Genomic DNA, 17,614 nt, shown 5'->3' with positions numbered 1-17,614 from the left:
AGTTTCATAACTTTTTGAGATATACAAAGTTTATTTAGAGAGTTTTTTCCATCCGAGGTTATTTAAAAAATTCAAATTTTAAAATTTTCAACGAAAATATTGAAAATAATTAAGAAATAGCAAACGATTGCGAAAAATTCTCAAATTTGGACACAAGACAACCTATGTGGTGTAGTGCCTACATAAAAAGTTTCGAAATCAAACTCAAATATGAAAGTCGAATCCTACACCAACCCATGCTTCTTCACTCTTAACGCTCTGAAACTTCTCCGGAGATTGTCCAGTTTCTACACATTCTATGTGACAACTTGTTCGAAATCTTCCCAAACTTTTTCTATGGCCTCTATGTACGATAACATGACATATATACAAATTTTAGGATTTACGGAATAAAATAGCATTTTTGTGAATTTTTGAAACGTACCAACGCACGTTCGGCGTCGTGTCTCCTAACCACGGCATTCGAAAGTCATTTCCGTTTTGAATGTGTGTTCTTAGACAGAGTTGGCTAACATGACTATTATTTTTCCGATATTTTTTCCAAATATTTCACTGACTCATAGTTCAAATTTGACCGCATCCAGAAAAATGAAAATAAATGTTGTTAATTGCAAAAATATAGCAAACATGTTTCAAATTTTACGAAATTTGAGTATGGAGTTACAAATGGTGAGTCTATAGAGAAAAAAAATTTGGAGGGCAAAATCTAAAAAAAAGACAAATTATTTGCCGTGTGCTGCACCCTTGGCACACGGCAAAGTTTGTGTTTGCCATGTGCTGCACTCGCGGCACACGACAAAGTTTGTGTTTGTCTTATGCCAGCCTTAAGCACACGGCAAACCCAGACTTTGCTATGTGCCTAACGGCCGCACATGGCAAACGTTGATGGCTGAGGGTTGGCGTTAGCGTGGAGTTAGCTTTTGCCGTGTGTCCTGTTTTTGCCGTGTGTTGCTCATGGCAAAGATTTGAGTTCGCCCGTGTGTTTGGTGTTTGCTGTGTGCAACACACGACAAAGACCAGGTATACCGTGTACCTGACGTTTGCCGTGTGCGTGGGCTGGGCACACGGCAAATTCGACCTTTACCGTGTGTTGCTCATGGCAAACTGACGGAGACACGGCAAAGACCACCTCTTCAGTAATGTAACTACCAAATTTGCGTTGTTTCAGGTGGAAAAATATATCTCTTATAGTTGAATCATTCTTTACTTATTTTAAACATAGTTAAAGTGTTTTTTTAATGAAACATAGTTGAAACGTTTTAGATGGTACAAGGAATTATGTCGATTGAGTATCTGAACTTGTCGATATCTAGGAGATCATTCCAAATTGCTTATTGCAATGGAATATTTCAGTACTAAGCACGTATACTCCCTCAAATTTTGGTACACACAACTTCTATTATATATCTAGATATATCATGTATAGCTACAAAAGCTAAAATGACCAATAATTTGGGACATGGTATATGTTGTTGCTGTTGAATATAATGGGCCTTTAGCCCATAATTATATTTGATGATTAATTTAAGGGCCCATAATAAATGCTATAATGTAAATGGTTTAGTACCGTATCGATAATTGACCATGTGTTAACTCAACTTAAATAGGTGCCCTTTGTTAGCTCCTATGGAGAAGTTGAGGAAGGGAAAAGCGGTGCCATATGCGCGCGCGCCGCCGTCGCCACCGAGCCGTGCCGTGGCGAGGCATGCGTGCTTGTCTTGTCTTGTCCCGAGACGAGACGTGCTTGACGTGACACACGAGAACCAGACCAGACGTGACGTGGCACACGCGTGGTGAATAAGGAAAGGAAGAAAAACGGGATCTGACTGTTGTGCAATTAATGGTAATTAATTGCTAATTGATTGACTCGTTAATGACAATTAATTGTGATTGATTGCCATTAACCAGACGTTTCTTCCTGGGGCATATATATTCCATACGCAGAGTCACCTTCCATCCCTGCAAGACACAATCAGCAATCAGTCATTCCTTTCCATTCCATTCGCGTTGCTTTCTGTCCATCCCTGTCCCGAACCTCTGCGCGCACAGAGATCGGGAGAGCAGGCCTCCAGAACCTGACGCCCTGCATCGAGACACCTGCTCGAGTGTGCGGGCAATCAGGTTTTGGGGAGCGTCTTCCGCGACTGCTCACCGGCGAGATCGTCTTCTTCCTGGTGGACGGTCGAGTTCGGAACTGCGACTATTTCGTCCTTGTCGTCTTCTTCCTGGTGGACGTTCGTTGGACTGCACTGCGAACATCTTTCTACACCGACTGTGGTCCACTACTGCAAGCAACGCACTATGTCGACTAGTGCGAATGGAGCCGCCGGTGCCTTCGGCACTGGTCCCTCCTCGGGGTACAATCCTAATCTATTGTATTTTATTTTAAGTATGTCTGTAGTAGTTTTTGCAATGTTTATCTCTAATCTGAGTAGCGATAAAATTGCACACGTGCACATCTATGCCACCACAATATTACGTGTAATTTTCTGAATTAAATTAGACATTAAAATGTCTAATTTTCTAACAATCCAAAAACCTGATATTAGGCATTTTTCTGTTAGTGGTTTTGCTGCTGCGTTAAAACCAAATTTGTTTGATGGTTCAAACTATAAGCGGTGGCGCGCGAGAATGATATTGTGGTTAACTGCTATGAGTTGCTATCATGCCGCGAAGCGAAAGCCAGAACAATTTACTCCTGACGAGGAGCAAACGTTCATGGCAGCCGATAACCTCTTCAGAGGCGCCCTGATTAGTGCGCTCGGTAAAAAGTATGTTGACAACTATATCGTTTGCACCACTGCTAAGGAATTATGGGATGCGCTTGAGGCTAAGTTCGGGGTTTCCGATGCTGGTAGCGAGCTGTACCTCATGGAGCTACTGTTTGATTATAAAATGGTGGATAACTGTTCTGTGATTGAACAAGCACATGAGATACAGACACTAGCTAAGGAACTAGAACAATTCCCTTGTGTGTAGCCTGAAAAGTTTGTGGCTGGCGGTATAATCACTAGGCTGTCACCTTCTTGGAAGGATTTTGCTACTTCTCTAAAACATTAGAGGAAAGAGTTTTGTCTTGCCAAACTCATGGGAACTCTTTATATCGAGGAGAATGCGAGAGCAAAAGATACACATGAAAAAGGCGTTGAGTCTTCTAGTGCGAGTGTGGTGTAGAAGAAAAAGCAATTCGCATTCCGTAATAAGAAAAAGAAGGGACAAATCCGAAGCCAAAGCAAACTGCAACTTTTAAGAAGAAAACGACAGATGGAGGCTGCTTTGTTTGCGGTAGCGATGACCACTGGGCAAGTGCTTGTCCAGACCGCAAATTCAAACGAGAAGAGAAAAAGTCAGTGAACATGGTCATTAGCGAGGCTGAAGGAGGAACATCTGGGTATGGTAATTATTTACCCACTATTCTTTCAGTCTGTCATTCACCTGAGTGGTGGATGGATACTGGGGCTAATGTTTATATATGTGCTGACATCTTTTTGTTTTCTTCTTATCAGGCCGGCGATACTGGAGCCTTACTGATAGGGAACGGCTCTCATGCGCATGTTCTTGGTGTTGGTACAGTCATTCTGAAGTTCACTTCGGGAAAGACGGTGCAGATGAAGAACGTGCAGCATGTCCGCTCCATAAAAAAGAATCTAGTTAGCGGCTCACAGCTTTGTAGAGATGGCTATAAAATTGTCTTTGAGGCCAATAAAGTTATACTTTTAAAGTTTGGAACTTTTATTGGTAAAGGTTATGATTGCGGAGGCTTGTTCCGCTTATCTATGCATGATGTGTAATAAAATCGTGAACCATACTATTATTTCGAATGAGTCGAATATTTGGCATTCACGATTTTGTCATGTTAATTATGGTTGTTTAACGCGGCTAGCAAATATGAATTTAATCCCGAAATTTAATTTAGTCAAAGGTTCTAAGTGCCATGTATGCATGCAGTCCAAGCAACCTCGCAAGCCTCACAAAGCTGCGGAGGCGAGGAACTTGGCACCATTAGAATTAATCCATTCTGATCCATGCGAGATGAGTGGTGAGTTGACTAAAGGTGGTAGACGATACTTCATTATATTTATAGACGATTGTACTAGATTTTGTCATGTGTACTTGCTTAAAACAAAGGATGAAGCATTACAATATTTTAAAGCCTATAAAGCTGAAGTAGAAAATCAACTTGAGAGGAAAATTAAACGCTTAAGGTCCGATCATGGTGGAGAATATTTTTCAAGTGATTTTTCTGATTTCTGCATAGAACATGGTATTATTCATGAGAGGACACCGCCATATTCACCACAGTCCAATGGGATTGCTGAAAGAAAGAACCGTACTCTAACTGAGATGGTTAACGCCATGTTAGAGACTTCGGGACTATCTAAGGAATGGTCGGGTGAGGCGATATTGACAACATGTCATGTCCTGAATAGAGTTTCTACAAAGAATAAAGAAATTACACCATTTGAGGAATGGGAAAAGAAAAGAATAAATGTCTCCTATTTGCGTACTTAGGTTGTTTGGCTAAAGTGAATGTGCCAATAAACAAGAAACGCAAACTCGGACCTAAGACAGTTGATTGTATTTTCTTTGGTTATGCTACTCACAGCGTAGGGTATAGGTTTTTAATTATAAATTCTGGAGTATCAGATATGAATATTGGTACTATAATGGAATCCAGAGATGCAATATTATTTGAAAGTGAGTTCCCTATAAAAAGTACACCTAATATTTCTAGTCATGAGTCTATAAATTCCCATGAGAAATTTATTCCGATAGAACAATTTGAGGAACCCCATGTTCATTATCCTGAGGAGGATGATAATGTAGTCACTCGAACGAGCAAAAGACAAAGAAAAGTGAAGTCTTTTGGAGATGACTATATTGTGTACCTCGTGGATGATACCCCAACAACCATTAAAGAGGCATTTTCCTCTCCTGATGCTGACTTATGGAAGGAAGCAATAAGGAATGAGATGGATTCAATAATGTCTAATGGAACATGGGAAGTGGTTGAACGGCCTTATGGGTGTAAACCTATAGGGTTTAAATCGGTGTTCAAGAAAAAGCTTAGGCCTGATGGTACAATTGAGAGGTACAAGGCTAGGCTTGTGGCTAAGGGTTATACCCAGAGAGAAGGGGAAGATTTCTTTGATACTTATTCACCTGTTGCCCGTTTGACCACAATTCGAGTGTTACTATCTTTGGCTGCCTCTCACGGTCTTCTCATTCATCAGATGGATGCGAAGACAGCTTCCCTAAATGGAGAGTTTGAGGAAGAGATCTATATGGATCAGCCTGATGGATTTGTAACAAGTGGTCAAAAGGGCAAGGTGTGTAAGTTATTAAAATCCCTATATGGCCTAAAACAAGCTCCAAAACAATGGCATGAGAAGTTTGACAGAACTTTAACTTCTGTCGGCTTTGCTGTTAATGAAGCTGACAAATGTGTGTACTATCGGTTTGGTGCGGGTGAAGGTGTGATGCTTTGTCTGTACGTGGATGACATATTGATCCTTGGGACAAGCCTTGATATGATCAAGGAAGTTAAAGATTTTTTGTCTAATAACTTTGAGATGAAAGATTTGGGAGAAGCTGAAGTTATTCTAAACATTAAGCTTTCAAGAGAACGTAATGGTGGGATTACACTTGTGCAATCCCACTATGTGGAAAAGATTTTAAGTTGCTTTGGATACGGTGACTGTCAATATGCTCCTACGCCTTATGATCCTAGTGTGATATTGAGGAAAAATCGAAGAATAGCAAGGGATCAACTAAGATTCTCTCAAATTATAGGCTCATTGTTGTACCTTGCAAGTGCCACGAGGCCTGATATCTCATTTGCAGTGAGCAAACTTAGCCAGTTTGTGTCAAATCCAGGAGATATTCATTGGCAAGCTCTTAAGAGAGTGATGCGCTATCTGAAAGGTATTGTGAGCTATGGCATTCACTATACCAGATACCCCAAGGTATTAGAGGGTTATTGTGATGCAAATTGGATATCTGATGCTGATATGTTAAAGGCCACAAGTGGATATGTGTTTCTGCTTGGAGGTGGCGCTGTTTCATGGAAGTCTTGCAAGCAGACTATCTTAACGAAGTCAACCATGGAAGCAGAACTCACAGCATTAGACACCGCCGGCGCTGAGGCCGAGTGGCTTCGTGAACTCCTGATGGATCTACCGGTGGTTGAAAAACCTGTGCCGGCTATTTCCATGAACTCTGACAATCAAACGTTGATTACAAAAGTCAACAGTTCTAAGGACAACTTGAAGTCTACTAGGCATGTCAAACGGCGTTTGAAGACTGTCAGAAAATTGAGAAACTCCGGAGTTATAGCATTGGACTATGTTCATACGTCCAAGAATCTGGCAGATCAATTCACAAAGGGACTATCACGTAATGTTATAGATAGTGCATCGAGGGAGATGGGTTTGAGACCCACGTGATGAGGTCTACCAAGGTGGCAACCTATTCTATATGATCGGAGATCCCGTGAAGTAGAATGGTGAAACAAGTCAGAAGTAGATTGTGAGGAAAGACCCTTTACTTAACTCATCTCAATTGCACTTCTTTCCTAAGTCTGTAAGGAAGGCTGGTTATATACCTTAATGTATTCCAAAGTGGCTTGTCAAGCGATAGATGTTGTCCTACAGAACATATTTAAAGAATACACCTATATGAGTTTGACTGCTAGTCACAGTCTAGGAGATTTGGGTGATCTCTAAGATACTCATGAATGGGCCAGAAGTATGACTCATATGCTTCAACCAGAGGGGATGTCATGCAACCCGATATCAGTTATGAGTTTAGATGAAGCTTATATCACACAAAACTTGCAATTCAAGGCATAGTCCATTGTTCAAGTTGTGACTAAGTCTAGTCTGTACTCTAAGTGGAAGTTCAACTTAACAGTCTCCACTGAAACGACTGGTATATGAAACGACTTGGAAATTCGAGAGCTTTTCTTATGTGCCCTAGAAATAGGTAGGGATTTTTAAATATAATGGGCCTTTAGCCCATAATTATATTTGTTGATTAATTCAAGGGCCCATAATAAATGCTATAATGAAAACAGTTTAGTACCGTATTGATGATTGACCATGTGTTAACTCAACTTAAATAGGTTGCCTTTGTTAGCTCCTATGGAGAAGTTGAGGAAGGGAAAAGTGGTGCCACACGCGCGCGCGCCGCCGCCAGCGCCGAGCCGTGCCGTGGCGAGGCGTGGCGTGGCATGCGTGCGTGCGCTTGTCTTGTCTTGTCTCGAGACGAGACTTGTCTCGAGACGAGACGTGCGTGACATGACACACGAGGACCAGACCACACATGACGTGGCACACGCGTGGTGAATAAGGAAAGGGAGGAAAACGGGATCTGACCGTTGTGCAATTAATGGCAATTAATTCATAATTGATTGACTCGTTAATGTCAACTAATTGTGATTGATTGCCATTAACCAAACGTTTCCTCCTAGGGCCTATATATTTTATACGCAGAGTCACCTTCGATCCCTGCGAGACACAATCAGCAATCAGTCATTCCTTTCCATTCTAGTCGCGTTGCTTTATGTCCATCCCCGGCCCGAACCTCTGCGCGCATAGAGATCGAAAGTGCAGGCCTCCGGAACCCGACACCCTGCATCGAGACACCTGCTCGGGTGTGCGGACAATCAGGTTTTTGGGGAGCGTCTTCCGCGACTGCTCACCGACGAGATCGTCTTCTTCCACTCCGGCGGAACGGGATCGTCTTCTTCCCAGTGGACGGTCGAGTTCAGAACTGCGACTACTTCGTCCTAGTCGTCTTCTTCCTAGTGGACGTTCGTGGGACTGCACTGCGAACATCTTCCTGCACCGACTGTGGTCCACTACTGCAAGCAACGCACTATGTCGACTAGTGCGAATGGAGCCGCCGGTGCCTTCGGCACTGGTCCCTCCTCGGGGTACAATCTTAATCGATTGTCTTTTATTTTCCATATGTGTAGTAGTTTTTGCAATGTTTATCTCTAATCCGAGTATCGATAAAATTGCACACGTGCACATCTATACCACAACATTAAAATGTCTAATTTTCTAACGTCCTCTTAAACCGGAATGCCATCGTGGGGGATCTCGAGGGCATGACTTCCAGCAGCTCAAGAACACCTACGGGTTGCCAATTTTTTAGACCAAAGGCGTTCACCCAGCTTTATTAGAAAGCGTAACGATCACCCAAGGCCTGAGCACTGGGGTTTCCAGTTTTACAGAAAAAGGCACACCTGAACAGCGAAAAACAAAACTCGAAACACTCCAAGAACCTCTAAGGCCCGAGCTACACCAAACGATCAACCAGACAAACACTCTAAAAGTGGACACCCAACACCAACAAAGAAGCTACTGTAGGTTGGAGTCTAGCAGATTGATCATCTCGTGCGCCGTAGGGTCCAGCTTTGTTTTTAGAAGTGGGCGCCATGTCTTGATCAACATCAGTGTCTTGAAGATGATCACCTTGGGAGACGAAACAATTGTTTTGTTGATAGCCATGTCATTCCTCGTCTTCCAGATTGTCCATAACGCACCTGCACATATAAAAAGCGTCACCTTGCGCTTAGCACCTCTACAATCTTCAGCAAACTCCATTAGGAAATCTGTGCAATTGGTCGGGGAGGCCGACCAGCTCAAGGAAACTCTCAAGAATGACCAAAGATATACTGCAAGTGGGCACTGGAATAAAATGTGATCGGTTGTTTCCAAATTATCACAAGCAGCGCATTCCTCCGACCCTGACCACTGTTTTTTCTTAAGGTGAACCCCTGATTGGATTCTATCATGTGCCGCCATTCAGATAAAAATCTTGACTTTCAGAGGGATATTACATTTCCACACATTCATCAATCGCTGATCTCTAACGCCTCCAAACGTAATAGCTCTATATAAAGAACCTGAGGTGTATTTCCTGGATTGTTCTAAGGCCCAAAACATTTTATCTCTACCTTCACCCAAGTTAACCTCCATCAGCATCCCCTGCAACTGCTCCCACTCCACTCCATAAATCCCCCATAGTTGTCTTCTAAAAAGTATACGCCATTGTCCCTCAGTAAAGGCCTGGTAAACATCTATATCAGGATGCAACGCAATACTAAAGATATTGGGGAAAAGGACCTTCAAAGGACATTCCCCCATCCAGCAGTCTTGCCAGAAACGCGTTTGATGGCCACTGACTACTTGAATCATTCTACCCCTCTGGAACCAAACTCGTATGTCAAGTAAAGACCTCCAAAATTGGGAACCCTGTCTATTTCTGATTTAGAAGATACTCTTCTCCCCCAGATATTTTTTCCTTAGAAGTTTGCAGCAAATATTGTTGTCTTCTCTCTCTAGTCTGTCAATCTATTTTGCAAGCAAACTAGTATTCATAGCTCTAACATCCGTGAAACCCAAACCTCCAGCTTCTTTAGGTCTACTCAAAGCTTCCCATTTGATCATGTGATACTTACGTTTTTTCCCAGTACCTTGCCAAAAAAATCTCGATCTAATAGAGTCAATAGTCTGGTAGTTGCCTTCATACAGCTGGTACACACCCATCGTGTACATAGGACGGGTTGCCAATTAAGGTGTGAAGTACCCAAGTAGCAGCTATGTTTATCTTTACTTAATTTACCCTTACTATCATTGGTAAATTACATCATTAAATTGATAATTGGCCAACAAGTTAAATAAACAACTTTTAAAAAGTGACGTCTACTGCTGCAATGCAAACTGGGTATTACCTGACGTCGATGGAGTGATCGGCGGCGTGCTGCTCTCAGCCAAGCGCGTGTGCGTGGATTGGGGCATGGCATGGTTGTGCGCCTTCCTGTGTCTTGCCGGCTCATCGAGTTTTCGCCTGATCGCCACGGCATCTGAGTTTTATCTAGTTCGCCTTAGCCTGCATCGAAACTATTGGTGGAGCTCGAATCAACAAATCGTGCTGCGGCCGAGATGGACGACCTCTCTACTCACGTGCGCGCTAGCTCCTGCGATGCATCCGTGCGGACGGCAGTAGCAGTCGCCTTGGCCTCACCACCCACGCGTACGACGCGTCCACGGCAAATGACAGTAGCAGAGGCCGTCGCTGTAGAAGATGAGGACTGAGGAGGACGTTGGTACATGTTCATTGTTGCCTTCTATATTGTGCGCTGCAACTCTTTTATCGTCACGTTTCGCGTATTCCACTGGTACAGACGCATACTGTACAGGCGGCTCAAAACCCATTTCTCCTGGTGTTTTTCAGCACCGCCTGCGCTGGAGGCCAATAGAAATAGAACATTTCTACAGGCGGTAACTAAGAACCGCCTGTGGAAATGCATTTCTACACACGGTTTAGTTATGCCAACCGTATGTAGAAACCCTTTTTTTAGAAAATAAGAAATCGGTTTTTAAAAATAGGAAAAAAAAATTAATACAAGGAAGGCCCATCGACTATTCGCGCTTTTTTCACGTAAAATAGGCAAGTCGTGCTTTTTTCGCGTAAAATCGCGTGCTTCGCGGCTGGTGGGATTCGAACGTGAGACCTTACCCTTGCGCGTAGCCTCCTCTACCACCCCACCTATCACTCACTTGTGTCTATATTAGAGTTTAGTTCCCCACATATTATCACAAACCGAGTATATATTGATTATTTGAGGCTCTAAACGGATTCCAATGGAAAAGTTGTCAACTACAAAGTTTCATATTGGAAGTTTTTCCATCCGAGGTCATTTACAAAATTTGAATTTCAAATTTAAGAAATTCAAACGTAGTTTTCGATGACAAGATGATGTCAAATGAAAAAATTATAAACTACAAAGTTTCATAACTTTTCGAGATCTACAACTTTCATTTTGACAGTTTTTTCAAACAAGGTCATTTGAAAAACTCAAAAAATTAAATTTCAAATTATTTCTACAGGCGGCTTTCTTAACAAACAAACCGCCTGTAGAAATATGATTTTTACAGGCGGTTTCTTAGGAGAACCGCCTGTAGAAATACATGATTTCTAGTAGCGGTTCCTTAGGACAACTGCATGTAGAAATGCATGATTTCTACAGGCGGTTCAGTTAGGAAAACCGCCTGTGAAAATGCATCTTCACAGGCGGTTCGTAATTCTGACACCGTCCTTTTTACACCACAGGCGCGTGATAACTACAACCGCCTGTAGTATAAAAAAGGGGTGTCGGCGCCTGTAGTATAAAAAAGGGGTGACGGTTTGAGGTAGTAACTTTGTGACGGTTTCAACTAAGGGTCACTATAGCAGCTATTTGTGATGATTGAGAAGGACCGCTGTAGATGAATCGAAGTGACATGGGATTTGTATTTTGCTAACTGGACTGCTGACTTGGACGCCACTGTAGCATATAATTATGCAAAATGGTGGCAAAAAAATATGCCTGACCCAGGAATCAAACCTGCAGTTGGCTAGAAGTAAACCAAAGGCTTAAAAAAATGTGCCCAACCGGCGCCGCTGCCCACATGGTCGCCTCCTCTCAACGCATTGTCGCCTCCACCGGAAGCAGAAGTTGGTTCATCGCATAGCATCTCCATCGGCAATTTTTTTTTAATTTAGAGTTTTAAAATAAATTAAAAAAAGAAGAGTGTAATTCAGCCCAATCAACAATTTTTGGGCCTCCACTAGGCGGCCCGATATATTTCAGCTGTTGGATGAACCCAAGATGAATCAGAGCCATTGGATCGGAACCACTAGTATATAAAAGGAGCCGAAACCCTAGCCCTCTCAACCCTCGTGCTCTCGCCGCAGCGCTCGCCACTTGCCCCGCACCACTCGCTCGGCCCTCCCAATCCTCGCGCCTCCACTTTGTGTTCCACAACGCGAGCCGCAAGGTGCGGCTGTGCCCCCTCCATTGATCGAGGCGGCGGTGGCTCTTCAAATCCAAGGAGTACGAGGCTGCGGCGGTCAAGGTGTGGATCTGGTGAGGGAGGCATCGATCTGCCATCTGTTCCCGAAGGCGTGCAGCGCTCGCCACTTGCCCCGCACCACTCGCTCGGCCCTCCCAATCCTCGCGCCTCCACTTTGTGTTCCACAACGCGAGCCGCAAGGTGCGGCTGTGCCCCCTCCATTGATCGAGGCGGCGGTGGCTCTTCAAATCCAAGGAGTACGAGGCTGCGGCGGTCAAGGTGTGGATCTGGTGAGGGAGGCATCGATCTGCCATCTGTTCCCGAAGGCGTGTTGGATCCGGTGAGGGAGGACGCATTCAGGATGAGGCAGCTGGAGTGGCAACGAGCTCGAGCCTAGGAGTTGGCGGCAGAAGAGGGTGCTCGACCATTCCTCCCCTGCATGACGTGCTTCATTCCATGGCTGGAGCTGCACCCGTCAAGCAAGCACGAGCCCAGCAGTTAGCGCCGGTCAGCTCTGTCGGACGCCGACCCTCTCTTGTTAATCAGTTTAGCCTAATTTGCTTTTCATATTCCACAGCGATACAGTGCCATTGATCTTCATGTGCAAAGCGATTTGTGCAAATCTCAACACATGAAAATTAGCTTTTTGGGTTAGAGTACATATAATGCAACTCATATTTCTTGGTCCAGTGAGCATATATTTAGCAATGAACTCCGGACATCTTGCAAGACTTCGGACTTAATTTCTCTGAATAAGCTTGTCAGATTTACATCAAAAGTAAAACAAGGGATGCTATATTCATTAAACAGGGAGTTCCTTCATTAGCAGGTACCATTTATTAACATAGTATCATGTGCCCCTGGTATATTAGGTTTTCAAGAAGATTCTGGCAACAATATGAATTATCATATAAGCAATAATAAATTGTAGTAAACAATTCAACGCTATATGCATACCCTGATTTGCAGTTTTGCTAGACAAAAGAATGTTCTCTAGCCAATGTATGTGAGCAGGACAAGTCAGAGGAAATTGGAGCTAACATCTACTGAAGGAAAAGTTCATTCAGAACAAAAACAGTTGGATTTCTCTACCAAATGTGAAGATGCCATTTTTTGTGCATTGTTTTTGCTATTCCTGTCATTGCATACATCCCTTGATTGCTAGAAATATTCCCACTGAAGGTTCAGAAAACATTGTTGTACTGCTGAGATGATTCATCGAACATATTGACATTCCTTAATGTTTCCTAGTATTCTTATAACTGTTCATTCTATTCTTGGTTCAGCTAGTTGACCCATTGTGAGTTTATAACTGTTTAGACATTAATGAAACTTGACTTCACTTGTGCAGAATTGATGCACCTATATTCTTATAATTTATCTATCCAATTTATATGTTTTCATTTGACAATTTTGCTGCTGTCCTTGATGTGTGTTACTCCTGCCAATCATAATTTCATACAATTATTATTATGCTTCTAGCAGGCCGTGAAGCAGCCTGGCAATGATAGCGAGCAGTCAGCCAACTTCACCAGTGCGGTGAAGTCCAGGGTGTCTGATCTGAATGATATATGGATCTGGTAAGGTGGTTTAACTCTCTAATCTTCATAATTTTTCCATCCAAGTTATATGTATCATGCATCTTTCTAGTGGTATTGCTATTGTTTCTTCGATCTATACAAGATGTCTGTTTTTTGTCCGCTGGACGCAATGCAACAAAATACTACAGAGAGTCATATTACACTCAGTATTATAATTTGGTTAAATACTAAAGGGTGTGTTTAGTTTTCATGGAATGCAAAATACAAAATGCCAGTTGTGTGATGTAACTGATTGGTTTTTGGTTTTTGTACATATTTAATTTACAAATAATTGAGAATGTACTTTTTAACCATTAACATTTTTGTGTTATATCTCCTTGTAGGGTACCCTAGTCATCCCATGCATATTCGAAGTGGCGCTTATGATTCTCACTGCAGAAATTTCCATGAAGACAAGACTAATTTGTAATGGGCTGAGCTACGTACAACAAACTGCTGCTGGGATGTAACCTAGATAGTGCGAAGGACTCCTTTTGTGTAGTCTGACATGCTCCTACAAACTCAAATATAAGTAGGTGCTAAACTTGCTTTGTAGTCGACTCTGATCAGTCAATGGCACTTGTATTTAGACGGCTTATAAAAAAGTGATCAGTTATATGTTTATTCAGTGCAAATATTTTGATTTCTGGGTGGATGTATAAATGGTGGCATTGTGTATAACTGTATTCTGATTATGAGAGGTATATGTTCCTGTACACATGGATTTTCTAACGTCATTATTTCCTGACAGTTCATTGTCAGGGAACCTAGTTTGATGGATCAGTCCTAAGCCGTGGCATGTATCTGGTAGTGTGAGGGAATCCAATAGTGTGAGCTGGCTCTGCTGACATGGCATGTATCTATGACGCTCTAATTGGTCACTGCTCAATGCCTGAACATCTCTTGGACAGCTGATCCATGACGGTTGTTGCATGTCTGTGACGGTTTTTCCTCAAAATGAAGAATTATGACATGGATTCAAGGTAGTTACCTATGACGTTTTTCGGCCTGTTTGTGACCAATTGAAACCGTCATGTATCAACATGATCCTTGTAGTGAACTAATCGGATTGGAGAGCAAAAGCCGAGGGCCTCACTGGAGGTTCACCGACGACTATGGGTACGACACGGTGATGTTCAGCGGTCAGCTGGTGAACTTTGACCTCATTGCATCGTTTATATTATGAGTGAGGCCGCCTGTGCCGGTCGCCGGCACGCACATCTGGCCAGCTATGTCACCAAGCAACAATATGACGACTTCACCTGTAGGCTATGCGAGCACCTCCTCTGATATGAACGCTACTCTACCAAAGCTAAGGTGTTTTCAGACCCGCCAGCTTTAATCGCCAATGGAAATCAATTTCCACTTAAGTTTGGCTAAGACAACCATCTGTGGAAATCCACTTCCACTGGCAGTAGTTTGGTAAAGAGAACCGCTAGTGGAAATATATTTCCACTCACGGTTTTTGTTAATAAAACTGCTTGTGGAAAGTTTTCAAATGTTCCTGGCTTTTTTAAATATTTTCTCCAAACCCTATATATACTAATTAAACCTATTGGGTCATGTTAACTATAGGAACATACAATTTAATTATATCATACATTTATATACATCAAAGATTGTACTCACAAAGATAAAGTTAAATGTATAATCATCTCGACTAAGGTTTAGCCTACTAATCTCCATTACCACCGTGTAGTGTGGCCTTACCAAGACGCTGGTGGCATCGTGATATTTTCCTTTGCATGGAATGACTTCTTTCAAGATGAATGTGCATAGGTCCTCAACTATGTTGTATAACACACCTTGGGTCATTTGCTTCTCCTTATTTACACCATATTTCTGGAAAAAAAATTATAAACACCATAAATTTATTACAATAAGTAATAGATTTGTAACTTTAATGACATAACTACATAAATGGTTATTACTATATATTACCTTAGAAGGGTTACTGATGTATCTTCTGTTCTCTCTCAGGAACTCGTACACGTAGAAACCATAGAGGACCGATCTGGCTGGTTGCTTGTTCCACTATATATAATTGGCAAATGGTTATTATGGTTATTAGTTCCAACATGTATGACATGATATGTATTCATAATTTTATATATATACCGGCCATTTATAAAACATTTGCAATGGATGTCTAGTTTTGATGACTCGCATCATCAACCTTTGATCTTATAAAACCTATATGCTCTATGATCTCGAAAAGAATGACCATTTTATTCTCATACTCGATCTCATCGATAAAAGTATAAATGAACATCTCGACTTACTGCTCTAAGATGGTCACGAATGCTACATAAGTTGAAGGATTGTAATATGCAGAGTCTAGGAGCAGCACCTTTCCATCCCTAGATGAATGATGAAGCAGATCCAGTGGTCCCTGCATGAATCAATTTTGTGATGCATGTGTATCGAAATTATTCATTTGATGTCCGCAAACTCACACATACCCAAAGTTGTACGGGGTGACTACTGATTTCCTGTGTTGATACTGAAGCATTGCATGTCCTAGGCAGACGGCATATTTGGCTTCAAAGTTCTTCCTCATTTCCTCTATATGTTGATGAGCTTCTTGAGGTGTTATCCTCTTTAATTCATCATTATCCGGACCAACTTTGAATGTGTGCTCATCCTCACATATTTTCATTGGGTTCAGATATCCAACCCTTTTACTGGCATTGGACTACGGATCTAGACCATAACGGATCTCCTGCTGATCATGTGAAGAGAGCAGGGTAGTCGTTTTGCAACCAACCATTCCCTTGAACTGTCCTGATAATCAATGTGAAGAGAGCATGGTAATCATTGATCGTAAAAAAAATATTTGCTCTTAGCATGAATGAATCTTTGAGGTACTCGTCCAATATTTGAACACCTGTTTCCCATAATATTTCCATGTACTCCATTAAGGGCTCAGAAAAAACATCCATGTCAACTCTAGGTTGTGTAGGTCCAGAAATAAGGATGCTTAGCAAAAGGTACTTTTGCTTTCGCATCAACCATGGAGGAAGGGTGTAGATGGTGAGGATCTCTGGGCATGTGATGTGGTTGCTGCTCATCTCGACAATTGGATTCATTCTGTTCGTACCCAGTGTGAACCTAACATTTCTTGGTTCGTCAGCAATGGAGGACAGAGGGAGAGAGCGGGAGAAGGAGGACTTGGAGAGAGGAAGGGGGCTTTGGAGATGGGGAGGAAGGTCTCCTACCTGGTCCTGGCATTAGAGAGGCAGAGAGCAAGGTAGAGGTGGCAGCAATGGAGAGCTTGAACTCGTGCATGGTCGCCACGTCTAGAACACGTGTTGCCCTTTGAAGCATAAAACCGAACACCCGGCGGGTGACGGTATTGCTAGTGTGCGATGCCGATTTGGGCCACTTATAAGCCGATTTGGGACATGGGCCAAAAACAAGGTTTGTTATCCTCGTGCTGCTCTACATTTTTCGTTTAAGGGTCATGGCCATTAGAGTCGTAGATTAGTAGATAATTTGATGCCAATCTATGAGTGTCAATGAATTGATAGTGATTACCAAAACTCGAAATTAAAGACCAAAACAAAGTCAAACTAGTGTCATCTTTTTGTATACTATTGTCCACAATATATACTCCAACTTTTATTAAAGGGTCAACTCAAGTTGTTTATTAAAATTTGGAGAACACGGAATGTCAACGTGATGAACTGCAATCCCAGACTTAGAAAATTCGAAGTGCTGGAAATGACAGCAAATTCAATCTTGTGACACATATTTGTCATGCTTAGAAGATGAGTCGGACTTAGGCACTTTAACCAAGTTTGTAGCATACGAACTATACTACAACTTTCATTAAAGAACCTTATACTGTTTTGGCCTGGTTAGGAAGATACAAGGCTCCCAACCTGAATACCCAAAACTAAAACACTGTTTTGACTTCGCCAAATTTCGGGAGTTCCAAAACAGCACTGCATTGAATCTTGTAAGCTCAATTTGCCTATGGTAGGGACCAAACTAGCTCTTGACCATTAAACAAAGTTTATTCTATAGAAGTTAAACTACAACTTTTATTTAAGGTCAAACCTCAGAAGTCAAACTTTCACTTTGGTCAATGCAGCAACTTGGTAAAGGTTGATTTAAGGTTTTAGGGCAATTGAGACATTTTCTGTGCACAAGCTCAACGTGAACCCTTCATGACTTTTGTTGTTG

General features: G+C 42.2%; 1 long non-coding RNA gene across 3 annotated transcripts; it reads left to right on the top strand.

The window, feature by feature from the left end:
- LOC110434928 lies at positions 11,717-14,142 on the top strand. Of its 3 annotated transcripts, none has more exons than XR_002452504.1 (3): positions 11,717-12,675; positions 13,332-13,426; positions 13,771-14,142. It is a non-coding gene; the product is annotated as an uncharacterized LOC110434928 (long non-coding RNA). The 3 variants fall into 3 exon arrangements; XR_002452503.1 differs by having other exon boundaries at positions 11,721-12,353; XR_002452502.1 differs by having other exon boundaries at positions 11,720-13,426.

The sequence above is a fragment of the Sorghum bicolor genome, chromosome 4 (assembly GCF_000003195.3).
Source record: "Sorghum bicolor cultivar BTx623 chromosome 4, Sorghum_bicolor_NCBIv3, whole genome shotgun sequence".
NCBI lineage: Eukaryota > Viridiplantae > Streptophyta > Magnoliopsida > Poales > Poaceae > Sorghum > Sorghum bicolor.
The sequence above is the reverse complement of the archived record's forward strand: the minus strand, read 5'-3'. Positions and strand labels throughout refer to the sequence as shown.